We start from the raw sequence: 16,005 nt of genomic DNA on the forward strand, positions 1-16,005 counted from the left end.
TTCATCTTTAATGAAAATCTCTTTGAAAGAATGTCCTAGGGCAGTTATTATAATATCATGTACTTGTTATAGTAGTAATAATAATAATAGCATTTGTATAGCACTTTAAGGATGACAGGTAAACACTATGATTGTCCCCATTTTATTGATGTGGAAAATGAGGCACATAAAAGTCAAGTGACTGGCCCAGTGTGACACAGCTAGTAAATGGCTGAGACAGCATTTGAACTCAGGTCTTCCTAACTCCAAGTCTTGTGCTGTATGCACTGCACCACCTAGCTGAATCCAAAACAATTATCTTGCATCAAGACAAATATAAGTTTGAATTATGGGCCTTTAAGTAAAATTGTCTTACATTTTAGGCAACCATCCCCAAGAAATTCCCTTGCTCCCCCTTCCATGGACTCCTAAACATTTCAAGAACTGCTGGCGTGGCAGCTGCACCTGAAATTACATTTCCTCCTAAAATTCCTGATGTCTCGGTTCAGCCAGATCTCCAGTGATTGACAGTTCTACAGCCGGAGAGCTTCAATTGAGAAATTTCTTCCTTTAATCCTTCCCCTGGTTATTACTAGGTATGGCAGACAGATGTATGTCAAAAGACTGGTGTGTCTGATGATCCCTTGTAGTAGAATCAGTAGAATTTAGCCTCTCATTTGGTAGAAACGGAGGAATTTTAATCAGCAGAATTCAGTAAGGTACTGTAAAAAATGAGAGACATGAGCAAAGAAAACATGGACAGGTAAAGAAAGTATGGGGACCACAAATAACTTTTCTTTCTATCAAAAAAAATTTTTTAAAAACTCCAAAAAGGCATAAATACAAACTAGGAAATGAGATGGATATAGACTGTCATATCTCAAAAGACATTAAGCCAACAAGACATAAAGCAGGATTTAATCCTTTGGGTATAGAGACAAGAGTAATGCAATATTCCCTATGTGCCTTTTTAGAGAGCCTATGAAAGTTGAGTAGATATGCTTTATTTGAGTTTGGGGGGCAGGGTATGGCTACTACCAATTTAAGCCCCCAAGTAGACCCAAATCTTATTTTGTTTTTCTCTTCAGCTCTTAGAAAAAGTCTTATTCCCTCTCATTAGAATTTTTAAAAATAATCCTTAATTATCCACATGATGCTTATTCACTTCAGGAAGTACCTAAAGACTTAAATAATAATATATTGTATTTACATTGTGCTTTTAATTTGTTAAAGCACTTCTGTATTTGCTATTTTCTGAATCACTTAAAAATTTCATCCTTTCAGGAAAAATTATGTCTCCTATCATGAGGGTTGTTTCCATGTACAAGAATTATCTTGATAGATTACAATTTGTATTCAGCTAGGAATTTCCCTGATGATTTATATACTTGTTAGTCCCCATTAAATCTCTACCCCCAACTCCTGAGCAAATTTTTCTATTTATTTAGTGGCATTCAGCCCATCAAACATTATACTGGCCATTGCTAGAAAGACCCATACAGCATTCATCCTTAACATATCTGGAGTGTTGCCATCTCATTAACAGGCTTTTGGCGGGGAAAAAGTGGGCAAAGTATCAGCCAAAGTCTAAGTACTCATAGCATCCTTCGAGCTATTATCTAACATCCCTCTTCTGGTCCCTACTAAATTTCTAAAAAGAGTTCTATAGTCACTGCTTTCATTTATTTCAACACCCACTCAGTCCTCAAACCCCTGCAATCTGGCTTCTATCCTCACCACAACCATCCTAACTTTCCAATCTTATTTCATACTATACTCTTTCAAATATAACTAAGAGTTCAGAACCACAGCCTATGACATTCAAAACAACCTCCTTATGCCCATCAATTGGTGAAGTTTTGAATAAATTTTGGTATATGATTGAGATGCAATACTATTGTTCTATAATAAATAATGAGCAGGAGGATGGTTTCAGAAAAACTTGGGAAGATTTATATGAACTGATGCAAAATGAAGTTAGAAGAAACAGGAGACCATTGTGGACACAGTAACAGTAACCTTGTAAGGATGATCAACTGTGAAAGACTTACCTACTCTGATCAAGACAATGATCCATGATAATTATAATAAACCCATGATGAAAATTGCTATCCACTTCCAGAAAGAGAACTGATGAACTCTGAGTGCAGATTGAAGCATACTTTTTTACTTTATTTTTCTCTTGTGTATGTGTGTGCGTGTGTATGTGCATTTTCTTTTGCAACTTGGCTAATATGGAAATATGTTTTGTATAACTTCACATGTATAATCGACAACATATTGCTTGACTTCTCAGGGGGGAGAAAAATAATTCGGAAAAAACTATTTTTTTTTGTTCTGTTATGACTTTATTATCCCAAAAGGGTAGGTTTAATAAGACATTTGTTGATGTTGGTTCAGAAAAGTGACAGGTGTGCTAACTACCTTTTCTGACCCTCTGCACTCTTGCCTGATGGCATAGACCTTGAGTCCATGTTTCTTCCAATTATCTTCTAGACAAGGGAAGGCAGCTAGGGATGCTCACCATTAGGGGTGGGTTTTCTGGGTCTTGTGGTCATTATTTCAGAACCTGGAGTTAGCAGGGATCATACAGTCATCACAGTTGCCTCTACCTGTATTTTGAAGTTGGGGAAACTGAGGGAAGCGATTTTCCAAGGTTATGCAGCTAGTAAGTTGTTGAATCCAAGCCTCGTGGCTCCAAGGTCAGGGCACCTTCCAGTAAACCAGAAGGATCACTGTGTTGTCTCCAAGCAGATTAGGCAATCCTGGTCCTAGTCTCTTCTCCCTGCCCTAGTCCTCCTCTGTGCACAGACCTTGAAAAAACAGTGGAAGTTACCATAAAGGGTTAGCCATGAGGCCGTCTTGGCAGCATGCCTTCTCCTTGCGAGGAAAGTGATCGTCCCCTTTCTCTCTCCTTGCCTTCCCTCCATTGTTTCTTTCTTTTTTTTTTAAGTTTTCAACATTTACTTCCACAAGATTTTGAGTTCCAAATTTTCACCCCATCTCGCCCCTCCCCCCACCCCAAGATGGCATGCATTCTGAATACCCCTTCCCCTAGTCTACTTTCCCTGCTATCTCTCCCCCGCTTCCCCTTCTATTTTCCCATAGGGCAGGATAGATTTCTGTACCCCATTTCCTGTATTTCTTATTTCCCAGTTGCATGTAAAAACATTTTTAAATGTGTTTTTAAAACTTTAGGTTCCAAATTTTCTCCCTCCCTCCCCACCCACCCTCATTGAAAAGGCAAGCTATACATGTGCAGTTATGCAAAACACTTCCATAGTAGATATGCAGTGAAAAACTAACTCTGTTTCCCTTAATCCTATCCCGTGCCCCCATTTACTCTATTCTTTCTTTTGACCCTGTCCCTCCTCAGAAGTATTTGCTTCTGATTACCCCCTTTCCCAATCTGCCCTCCTCTCTATCATCACCCTACTCTCTTGTCCCCTTCCCCTCCTATTTTCCTGTAGGGTAAGATAGATTTCCACACTCCATTGCGTATGTTATTCCCTCCTTAAGTCAAATCCTATGAGAATAAGATTCACTCACTCCCTCTCACCTTCCGTGTTTCCCCTCCACTGTAAGAGCCTTTTCTTTTCTGTTTTTTTTTGTGAGATAATTTACCCCATTCTACCTTTCCCTTTCTCCTTCTTATAGTATAATCCTCTCTCACCCCTTAATTTTATTCTCCAGATACGACCCTTTCATCTTCAACTCACTCTGTGCCCTCTATCTATCTATCTATCTATCTATCTATCCTCATACATACATACATATAATTTTTTCCCTTCAACTACCCTAATACTGACAAAGGTCTCATGAGTTACAAATATCATCTTTCCATGCAGGAATGTAAACAGTTCAACCTTAATAAGTCTCTTATGATTTCTCTTTCCTGTTTACCTCTTCATGTTCCACATGAGTCTTGTATTGGAAAGTCAAATTTTCTATTCAGCTCTGGTCTTTTCATCAAGAATGCTTGAAAGTCCTCTATTTCACTGAATGACCATTTTTTCCCCTGAAGAATTATACTCAGTTTTGCTGGGTAAGTAATTCTTGGTTGTAATCCTATCTCCTTTGCCCTCCAGAATATTATATTCCATGCCCTGCAGTCCCTTAATGTAGAAACTGCTAAATCTTATGCTATCCTGATTGCGTTTCCACAATACTTGAATTGTTTCTTTCTGGCTGCTTGTAATATTTTCTTCTTGACCTGGGAGCTCTGGAATTTGTCTACAATATTCCTAGGAGTTTTCCTCTGGGGATCTCTTTCAGGAGGTGATCGGTGGATTCTTTCAATTTCTATTTTGCCCCCTGGTTCTAAAATTTCAGGGCAGTTTTCCTTGATCATTTCTTGAAAGATGATGTCTAGGCTCTTTTTTTGATCATGGCTTTCAGATAGTCCAATAATTTTTAAATTCTCTCTCCTGGATCTATTTTCCAGGTCAGTTGTTTTTCCAATGAGATATTTCACATTATTTTCTAATTTTTCATTCTTTTGGATTTGTTTTACAGTGTCTTGATTTCTCATGAAGTCACTAGGTTCCAATTGCTCTATTCTAATTTTTAGGGAAGTATTTTCTTCAGTAATCTTTTGGACTTCCTTTTCTATTTGTCCAAAATTTTTTGCTTTTTAGGGCATTCTTCTCCTCATTGGCTTTTTGGACCTCTTTGGCATTTGGGTTAGGCTATTTTTTAAGGTGTTATTTTCTTCAGTATTTTTTGGGTCTCCTTTAACAAGCTGTTAACTTGCTTGATTTTCTTGCATCACTCTCATTTCTCCTCCCAGTTTTTCCTATACTTCTCTTACTTGCTTCTCAAAATCCCTTTTGAGCTCTTCCAAGGCCTGGGACTGATTCATATTTTTCTTGGAAGTTTTGGATGTAGGAGCTTTGACTTTGTTTTCTTCTTCTGGTTGTATGTTTTGATCTTCTTTGTCACCAAAGTAAGATAGTATAGTCTGACTCTTTTCGCACTGCTTGTTCATGATCCCAACCAACTACTTGAGTTTTAAACTCTTTGTTAAGGTAAAAATCTGCTTCCAATGTGAAGAGTGTACTGTCCCAAGCTTCGGCGGTTTGTACAGCTGTTTCCAGAGATACTTCTAGGGACCTGAAAAGTGCCATTTCTTCCAAGGTGCTATGATTAGGGGCGAGGTGTTTCCTCTCTACCTCCACAACAAGCTCTGCCACACCAGTGCCCTCCTGGCCAGCGCCCTTCCTCGCCCCAGGACTGCCCGTCAGAACTGTGACCCAGATCCAAGCACGGGCAAAGCAAGAGATTTCTGCCTCAGCCCTGGCAAAGAGATCCTTGCAAGACCCCTCTGATCAGCCACTTGATCCGCCCCCGTCTGTGGGCCGGAAGCTCAGGACACAGCCATTGCCCCGAGGGCACGCTCTGGACTTGTGGCTGAGATCTAGCTTCTCTCACCCCAGTCACAGGCTTTTCCCACTGACCTTCTAAGTTGTCTTTGGCATTCATGGGTTGAGAAGTCTGGAAACTGCCACAGCTGCCTGTGATTCAGTCCTCTGAGGCCTGCTCCAGGGTCGCTGCGGCCTGTGCGCCCACACCAAACTGCGTTCTTCTCCCAGTCGGGCTCAATATACCTTTCCAATCAGCCATCCAGGTTGTCTTGGGCCAGAAATTTGTTTTACTCTGTTTTTTTGTGGGTTCTGCTGCTTTAGAATTTGTTTAGAGCCATTTTTATAGGTATTTGGAGGGGTTTGGGGGAGATCTCTAGCAAGTCACTGCTTTCCCTCCACCATCTTGGCTCCGCCCCGGAAAAAACTATTTTAAATGAATGTTAATTTTAACAGGTAATTAGGAAATATTTAACAAAAAAAAATTTTAAATAAAAAAACAAACCCCTTTCCCTTTCTGGTAGTTTTCTGCCTTCCCCAGAGACCTATAAAGTACTCCAGACTTATAGTACTACTCTAGGTCCCTCATCACCATTAAGGGAAAGTATTCAAAGTTGCTAGAATCTTAAGAAATACTTCCCTCAGGTGAGTTCCACTTTCCCAGGGACCACTATGGTCCTACAGACTTCCAGTACTTTCCTTAGGGGGACATATCAACAAAAGGGAAAAAATTAGAATTACCAGAAAGTCAAGCAACCCTCACTTCTGGTAAAACCCACCTTCCATCGGGACCAGCCCAGTCCATAAGACTCACAGTACTAGGGAAGGGATAGATACCAGTAATATCTCCCTAAAATGCCAATCCTTTTTCCCCTTCACATCTCCAGGCTGAGATAACTCTTTCTGTCCTTCAGGATCTTCGGTTCAGCCTGTGTCTGTATATATGACTCTAGTTCTTCAATTTAAGTAGTTCTCTAGAGGCCTATGTGGTTCCAATGTACTCTTTCCCAGCAATCAAGTCTGTGTCTATGTGTAGCTCACATTCTTTCAGTTGCAATCCCTCTCCAACTCTCTTGAGTCTGCATTTAGCAGCCTCCTTTGAAAAGCTAAGCCCAAGCAGACAGGGACATGAACTAGCTATGAGTTACACCTTTAAACTGAATAGAATGGAGATGAGAGAACACCACCTACATATCTCCACCAAGTTAGGCATCACAAGCATTGGAAGAACCTCCCTTTCACCCAGGTTCTTGTGCTTTGAAGGACCCTGCTTATCATAAGGACAAAAATTAAGATAAAAATGAAATATGCAGGATAAAGCAAAATAATTATGAATGACCTGCGCAACAACAAATCTTCCCATATTTATATGGGTTGTATTGCATGGGGCCAGCCAATTATCCTGCATTATGCAGTGTGAAGGTGGTGAAAAGGTAGAAGTACAGCAACATGTCTTGTAGTAGAATATGGGGGCCATAAGAAAAGTGTACATTTGGGGCTGAGGCAGCAGTCCGTCCAATCTAGAGACAAGCTCTGCTCTTCACCTGGTGCCAGTTTGATCTGGATGAGCTGTTGGAGCTTGTCCAAACAAGTTTAATTCATTACCTCCTTCCCCCTCCGTAGACCCAGCTATTCCAGCTCAAACTGGAACTTGGTGGGTATAGGAGGGAGGGAGAGGACATCCTCATGTTGCCCCAACTCTCAAGCCACCTGGACCAGGACTTAGCCCCAGAAATGTCCTCCACATACACATTGTTTGAACAAGAAGATGGTGGGTGAGGGAGTAGGACCATGCAATGGGGACAGGATCAGGCAACTGCCTATTCCATGGGATTTGCAAAGTCCTCCGTGTGGTGCAGAAAAACAATATAGGCAAAAGCATCATAGATCCTCTCTCCAACAGCAGGATGATGACACTAAAGGTAGGAATAGCCCATCAATGTCATGTTTCTACATTGAGTGCCTGTTTCCATCATACCCCCAAATGCCATGGGATGGACCCAAGCACTCAGTGGAAACATTTTTAAATAAACATTTAATAAGCACCTATTATGTGCCAGGTACAGTGCTAAGTGCTTTACAAATATCATTTCATTTGATTCTACAAAAACCCTGGGAGGTAGGTGCTATTATTATCCCCATTTTACAGATGAGGAAATTGAGGCAGACAGATGTTACATGGCTTGCCTCATGTCACACAGCTAGTAAGTGTCTGAGGCAGGATTTGAACTGAGGTCTTTCTGACTCCAGGCCCAGCACTCTACCTACCTTCCTGCCTTCCTCTATCTACCTTCCTGACTTCCTCTATTCACCTTCCTCTATCCATTCTGTACCACCTTCCTGCCTAGTAAACATTGCCATATGTCTGTATCAACTATTTAAAAGTAAGTTCTACTTGATTTCATTTTCTTAAATTATAATTTTGATATATTCCATATTTAATATAATTATTATTAATTTCAAGAATGACGGAGTTATTGCATCTAAAATTTCAAAAAAACAGGATACTGTGAAACACACAGTATCACCATTCCATTCTCTGTTTTATTTGTACTGTCAACATTACAAAAAAATTTAAATAATGATTTAAAACAATAATTTAGTGTAAGAGGTAACAAAAATTTTCTTTAAAAACATCTGTTTCATGAAAACTAATATTATCAGGGCTTTTTGTAATGCAAAATGTACCAAAACAGAATTCCAATCTGTGATTAAAAGTTTTCATTTATTGTGTTTTATTCTTTAACATACTGTTAAAAAGGGGCAACAATTTCAGTTTTCTTGCAATGTGCATTATTGGTGAGCCATACTAGGCTATTTGATGTATTCTTAACCTGCAGTTATCAGCTATTGAATGGTGTTGAAAGTACTTTCTGAAAATGTAACTGTATCAGGTATTTAGGGCATATTCAGGAACTGTGGGCAGAGTAGGAAATAGATGAGTTGTCATGGTGTAAACTATTTTTTTTTTAATATAGGATGAATAGTGTTGCAGATGGCCAGGAGGATGATTGGGAAGATTCACCCTTTCGCAGTCAGTGGTCCTACGTGCTGCAAAGAATTGTAACATGAATGGCTCAGCGAATTACAACAGTAATCCAGATTTAGATGGTTATTTCAGCTCTGTACAGTTTAGTGTTTTAAATCACAGTATCTCTTATGAAAAGGGCCCATGAATTTTGTTATAGATTTTTTAAATCAAATTATTTCTATAGATAGGGTCCCCCACAAAAAAAAAAAAATTTGCCTGGCTCACTAAATACCCTAAGGATGGCCCTCAGTATCGATCTTCAATATTTTTATTGTGTATTCCTATTAGTCCCAAAGACTTGAGCATGTGCCCTCTCCATATTTATATTTATTCATAAATTATATGCTTATACTACTGTGCTATCAGGTTTTTTTATTTTTTTATTTTAGACAAATACTAAAACTTGAATACATAATAAGAAAAGAAAAAGAAACATTAAAAACTTAAATATAAAAGAAAAAAAGAAAAAAACACATCATACATGCAACAGAAGATAGGAGAGGATTCAGAATATATAGCAATAGCTTTCCATTTCAAGAAAGCCTATATATTAAATACTGTGCATTATATTGAAAGCTGTCCATCTTTTCTTTGCTTCCTTGTAGATTGCTATCAGATTTGATAAGTTTAATATTATGTAATTATTTTTAGAAATAAAAAATTTTTAAAGGATGAGCTAAATGTCAAATATACAATAATTCAAAAATAACTATTTTTAATTCTATAGTACAAAAATGTTTTTTGTTCTAACTAAATCAGGGAAACCCACAGCCTTGAGACCACATGGAGCCCTCTAGGTCTTCAAGTGCGGCCCTTTAGCTGAATCCAAACTTCACAAAACAAATCCCCTTAATAAAAGGATTTGTTTCTGATAAATAATAGTATAGTGAGCAAAGTAATTTACTATACTTTAGTATCTGAAGGTCTGTTTCTAAGTTCATTTTATTTCGATATTTGGTTTTAATAGCTTTCAAATCCGAAAAGATGCCTCAAAAAGATACATAGGACCAAATGGAAGAATTTCATTATTGGCTGTACATTACTGAATTTCAATATTGTCATAATACTCATTTTTTTCTCTTCCCACCAATTAGGTAAAGATTTCAACTGAAACTCAGCTAGAACTTCCATCTTCACTAATGTCAATCAATTGTTCTAGAAAACTAATACAAAAGTGCTGCATTGATGTATCTTTCACAAATAGGTTCAAAAATCCTCCAAAATTCTTCATTTAAGATATTTTTAAATAGGTTTAACCATCATTTTGAAGTTTTTAAAGTGTGAAGTTTCAAAGTTTGCTGTTAGGGGCAGCTTGGTGGTATAGTGGATAGAGCTCCGGCCTTGGAGTCAGGACGACCTGAGTTCAAATCCGGCCTCAGACACGTAACACTTACTAGCTGTGTGGCCCTGGGCAAATCACTTAGCCCCACTGCCTAGTCAAAAAAAAGAAAAAAAAAAGTTTGCTGTTGTTATTCAGTGTTTTTTCAGTCAAGCTCAACTCTTCATGGTTCGATTTGGGGTTTTCTCGACAAAGATAATGGAGTGGTTTGCCATTTCCTTCTCCAGTTCATTTTTACAGATGAGAAAACTGAGGCAAACACAGTTAAGTGACTTGCTAGTAAGTGTTTGAGGCCAGATTTGAACTTAGAAAGATGAGTTTTCCTGAATCTAGGCTTGGCACTCTAACCACTGCACCACCTAGCTGCCCTAAGAGTTTTATAGGTAACCCATTTATATCATTTTTGGCAGGAAGAGTTTAGTTTTTAAATGCCTCACTAATAGTAGTGACTTCATACTATCATTTGCTAATATCTCAAGGCATAATACATGTAAAGGAAAAGATTCATCTTTAATGATAGTGGATATGAATTCATATTTCAAATAATCTTATTAATAATTTTGGAGGCCAACTTCTTGTCAGTTTTAACCTCCAAATGAAGAGCTCAATCTGGAACTAAAAATGTCACTCCACCATTTTCTTAGTCTTCATTCATGTTTGCCTTCTTAGTATTATTGTCAATCTGACATTTTTTGAGTAATCTTTTTAAGCCACTTGCCTGTTTCAGGAGAGCTATTTTAAATAAAGATAATATCATCCATTAATCCACTTAAATGGACAGAAATAATCTAGAATATATCACAACAAGCTGAAAATGAACAAACAAGTATGGGGCTTGCTATCCAACCCACTATGTTGCAAACTCCCACTCTGCTCAGAATTAATAACAACAACAACTACAGTACTTGGCATTTACATGGCACTTACTGGCACTATGCTAAGCACTTTGCAAATACTATCTCATTTCATCCTCACAACAACTCATGGGGTTAGGTGCCATTACTATCTCCATTTTACAAATGAGGAATAGAGTTGAAGCGGCTTACCCAGAGTCAATGCAGTTGTAAATGTTTGATGCTGGATTTAAACTCAGAACTTCCAGACTCCTGATTCAGTGTTCTATTCACTATACCACCCTACTATTATCAGTAGTTGCCTGAATTAGAGTGGAGGCAGTGGGAATGAAAAGAAGGTAATTAACGGAAGAGATCTTGCATAATTTAATGATCTGTGTTCTCTATCTTTGGGTCCCCTCCATGCATGTTCTCTATGTGTGTCCACTTATCCCACTCATGATGAATATACTTGTAGGACAGTGTGCCCCTGGTTTGTGGTGGAAATGTTCTATTACTATTTTTCTTATTATGCTTGTTCACTAAATGCCTTGCATTCATACCTATCATAACTGTTAATCAATAAACATGTATTAAGTACTATATGCCAGGTCACTGTGCTAGCTATTTATTTACAAGGACAAAGGATAAAAAAGTAAAAGTCAGCATTCCAGAGGGCCTTTGATCTGGGTAGCTTCTTTGAGGGTCCCTCGTGCAAGAAGGAGTTCTCTAGGTCCTAAAAACAGGTTTTCAAGATCATGTTTTATTACTAGCTATCCTCAGTGTCCTCAGATGGTCAAAAGGCATTTGTGATCCTAGAGAAAAATATATTTTCAATGAGGATTAAGTGCAGTATTTGGTCAATTAGAGTAATATGAAATTAGAATAGGAATCGAAAGAGACTTTATAAACCAACCCATACATGAATGAAATTCCCCTCTACAACATTGCCAACAATTATTCATATAATACCTATCTAAAGACCACCAGTGAGAGGGAATCCACTATCTTCTAGAGTTCATCACACTTTTCGAAAATCCTGTTTGGAAGTCTTTCCTTATGCAAAAAAAAAAAAAAACAAAAACAAAAAAAAACAAAAAACAGAAATCTGCTTCTCTCCAATTCCAACATGTTATTCTTTGTCCTATTCTTAGGTACCAAGCTTTAGAACATCTAATCACTTTTCCCAAAGATTGCCCTTCATATACTTAAAGTCAGCTATTCTGTCACCTCTCAGATTTGTTGTGCCAAAGGTTTATTGGTATATTCCTGGTTTAAAAACAGGACTGTGAAGGTCAGTGGCTAGAGAAAGGCCAACAGAGGAAGAAAAGACTTAAAGGAATTGGGAAGCTTATATATGACCAAACTAGACAGAGAAACCCTGAACTGGACCATTCGTCTTGGCAAATGGGCCAGTTTAGAGATGTACACAGATTCACAGATCAGTTGTAAGTGGATTGGAGGCAAGCAGGGAAACATGGGCTACCCTAACTACATTTGGACGGCTTCATGATAGCTCCATGTTTCCAAGGCCAATTAGGCTTAGAAGGAAAAACATAGCCAAAGAAATAAAGGAATTAAAGATACACTCTAAGGGGAAAACAGCATGACTTAGAGAGTGGTAACACTTACAAAGGGATCCAGCCAAGTACCCCATGCCAGAAAGTGATCTGAAGGTCTCCGGAGCCATAGATTTGGAAAGATCCCATTTTCCTTTAAACAAGCCCATCAGTTTGACTTCCTTGATTCATTCTAAGTCCCAGTTCTTCCCTTTTAGCCAATTCCTAGAGCACATGGAACCAAAAAACAAGCAAGTTACCATTTTTACCTACTCATACCCCTCTATTTCTACTCCAAAGATTTGAAAAGCCAAACAATCATAGAAAAGTGAATTTCAAAAACATTTGGTTCAGATTCAAATGGTTTTGGGGGGATTTGGGATGGTTTTCAGGGTTTTGTTTTTGGTTTAGGGCAAATGTGTTGATTCATTTAACCCAAATAGTCATATCCATCCCTGAGATAAAGTATCTGACAGATAGCAACCATCAGCCAAGTCTGTCAGCAGTTAAGTTGTAGTAAACATCATTGGTCTTGGTGATAGCAAACCTGAGCTATCAGGCACTGAGTTCCTGGCTGCCCAAAGAAAAAATAGGCCACGCTATTATAGCTATTGACACTATGAGCATCTAGGATGGAACAGTAGCTCTGTCTATAACAACTGAGATGGAGCCAGATAAAAGCCATAGGAACTATATATCATAATATCATATATTATATAATGGGTTATCATCACTCTACATACGCAGCAGTAAACATTCTGGTGATAAACACTGAAGAACCCTGACACTCTGGGCAAATCATTACAAGATTTGTTCTGCTAAAGAACTTTACCACTGAATATCTAATGGTTTAATCCTTCATCAAAGGCACTGTTAGTCCTATGTATCCTGCTCTCGGGCTGGGCCAAATGCTATTAGTCCAGGGCAAGTTCACCATGTCTTCTGTGTGTAATATCCAATTCTCTTAGGCTCATGTCCATAGGGCAAATATTTTTGTTTAATGGCCCACATTTATAATAATTCTGCCTTTGGAAGGATAGTTACAAAATAGCTCATGCTTATTCTTCAGTTTAGAGAACAAAACTATAACAATGGGTTGGAGGGTGGAACTCCCAGCCTTGCCTTAGGAAAGATCACTCTCTCCTGTGTGGCTTTTAGAGCTCTCCCAGCCCCTCTTGCCAAAAACAGAGACTCCAGGCAAAGTAAGGACGGGATCCGCCACAGGTGTTTATGGGAAATAATATAAAATCCAGCAAATGTGTTCTGTAACAGAATAAATTTGAAGAACTCAATTAAGCAGAAGTAAGGTAAGAGCACAATAAAGACCACTTTTCCTCCTGTCTGGTGTTCTCTCTATGTTCCCTCCTCCTACTGGAGTGAGGGCAGTGATTACGGACACAAGCACAGACACACTCACAGAGTAACACACCTCTCCCATTGTCCATTCAAAGGTACTCTTACGGTCTTGAAAAGGGAATTGTAAATATCACAGACATCAGCTGCAACGGTTGGGCTGCTGCCATGGAATGACTACTCCTTCTTCCTTCTCCTGTCTCCATTTTCCAGTTTCTTTGAACTTCCTACTGTATCCCATACAAGTGATAAATCTCTATCTTCCCATCTCAGGGATGGGACTGATTTGGCCATTACAGATGGCCTGTTATGCATGGCTAAATGAAATTTGACCCTAATCCTGAGTCAGTTGAACCACTGATGGGTCAGAGGTCCTGAAAGGTGGCTTGCAATCTAGTCCATTCCTGTCTAATAAAATATGACACAGTAAATAAAGCACTGGACCTAGAGTCAGGAACACTTGCATTGAAATCCAGCTTCAGACACTTACTAATTTAGTGAACCCGGGACAAGTCACTTAACCTCTTTCTGCCTCAGCTTTCTCGTCTGTAAAATCGGGATAATGATGGTCACCTCCTGGACTTAATACTGTAATATAGGTGTTACAGAGATAATATTTGTAAAATGCCTCACAAATCTTGAAGCATACATAAATGCTAACTATTTTTATTATGTTATGAGTCTCTATATTTGCCCATTACAGCGATTGGGAAATAGGGGAAACTCCATGTCTCTCTAGATCAGAATGAGTCATTTGGAATTTGTGAAGCTAATCCCAGGCCTGGTGTTTATCAACTAATCCACATTCTTTCACAAAATTTTGTGTCATCCAGGTGAACCAAGGCTTTGATGATATAAGGGTGGAGGTTGATGTAGTGAATTGATAAAATACCATACTTAAATGTCTTAACAAGGTAAAAAGATGTTTCAATCAATCAATCAGCCATAGGCTTTAGATTAAACATGAAAATATCTTGTGACACTGCTATGGAAATGTGTTTAGACTAGCTGAGGAAAACTGGCGATGCCCATAGGCCCTATAAGTTTTGAGCAAGTGGAGAGAAAAGAGTTCCAGCTAAGACCAAAAACTTAGCTATGGAAGGAATCTTTTGGAGGTAGGGAAGGGAGACCAGAGTCCTAGACCTTAGTCAAAGTTCCAGTCTCTTTCACTCTCCTTCCTTTACCAGAAGATGACCCTAAGAACTTCAAAGATTTGGGGAACTCCCTACCAGCATCCCAAGATCAACTAATAGCAGTATCTGCATTTGCAGCCAAGCATAGACTTATATACATTCACAACTCTGTTCAGAGCCCAGCAGAAAACTCCATGTTACCTAAGTGGAGCATCTTGAGGCCAGAAAAGGGATTTCCAAGAGTTGTGACATGTCCTTTGTCACATATGCTCTCCAAACTACAGTCCACTTTCCCCTGTATTCTGTATATACCTGTAGGAAAGAATGTAACAGACTTGTGAAGAGAACTATAAAATTGTAGTAAAGATTCCTTCTTAAACGCTTATTAAGTCTGGCTGAATAATTGATATCAAGTAGTGACCAGTACAGCTAGATGGCTGAGTGAATAGAGCTCTGGGCCTAAAGTCAGGAACAGGTGAGTTCAAATCTGGACTTAGAAACTCACTAGCTATGTGACCTTGGGCAAGTTACTTAACTTCTGTTTGCCTAGGAGGCAGCTAGAAGTTTCAATGGATAGAGTGCTGGGCCTGGAGTCAGGAAGATTTGAATTCAAATCCAACCTCAGATACTTACTAGCTTTGTGACCCTGTGAAAGTCACTTATCCTTTGTTTGCCTTAATCCACTAGAGAAGGAAATGGCAAACCACTCCAGTATCTTTGCCAGGAAAACCCCGTGGACTGTATGGTCCACAGAGTCACAGAGATTCTGACACAACTAAACACTGACCAGGGCAGGAAAGACATGGGGGCTGTAGGGGGTCATTAGCTTTGTGAGCTATACAATACTAGACAAACAAATCCTTAGAACACTAGGAGACATGAGAGGCAACTCTCCCAACTCCTAGTGTTCTAAGGTCCAAGTGTGAGTTGGGGTAGTTGGCTTTATAATATGTTCAACGATGGAAAAAAAGGAGAAAATACTCTTGTACAGTATTCATGAGTCTTTTGAATTGCAATCATGTCTCAACTAGGAGTAGGTAACATCTATTTATAATTTTTTTAACTAGAAATAGAGAATTTAAAAGCATCCAGGACACACAGGTCTTTCTAAACAATCTAGTGGCTGGAGGTGGGAGGGAGGGGGAAGTAGAGGCGAACGCTATGAAAAATCAAGATACAGATTCATTTACCCTTAAAATACAGTTGAATTTCAAAACTAGGATGAAATAAGCTTTGGCAAAAATTAGTTTTACCAGGAGCCAAAACATTTCAAAACTACTTGAAGATTTCTGGCACATTTACAAATGGAAGATGAAAGAATGGTAAGGCACCTAAGGTAACACAAAAATTCATTAAAAAAAAGAAAAAAGGATTGTCTAATCCTGAGCACCATGCTTGGCACATAGTGGATATTTAAT

The 16,005-nt window shown here is 38.7% G+C and overlaps 1 long non-coding RNA gene across 1 annotated transcript; it reads right to left on the reverse strand.

The window, feature by feature from the left end:
* Positions 1 to 2,660: 2,660 nt before the first annotated feature.
* Positions 2,661 to 14,863, reverse strand: LOC114026532. The gene is made up of 3 exons (XR_003567131.1): positions 14,789 to 14,863; positions 12,175 to 12,326; positions 2,661 to 2,792 (listed from the first exon to the last, which is right to left on the reverse strand). It is a non-coding gene; the product is annotated as an uncharacterized LOC114026532 (long non-coding RNA).
* Between the last annotated feature and the right edge of the window lie 1,142 nt (positions 14,864 to 16,005).

The sequence above is a fragment of the Vombatus ursinus genome, unplaced genomic scaffold, assembly GCF_900497805.2.
Source record: "Vombatus ursinus unplaced genomic scaffold, bare-nosed wombat genome assembly UNPS02014841.1, whole genome shotgun sequence".
NCBI classification, from domain to species: Eukaryota; Metazoa; Chordata; class Mammalia; order Diprotodontia; family Vombatidae; genus Vombatus; species Vombatus ursinus.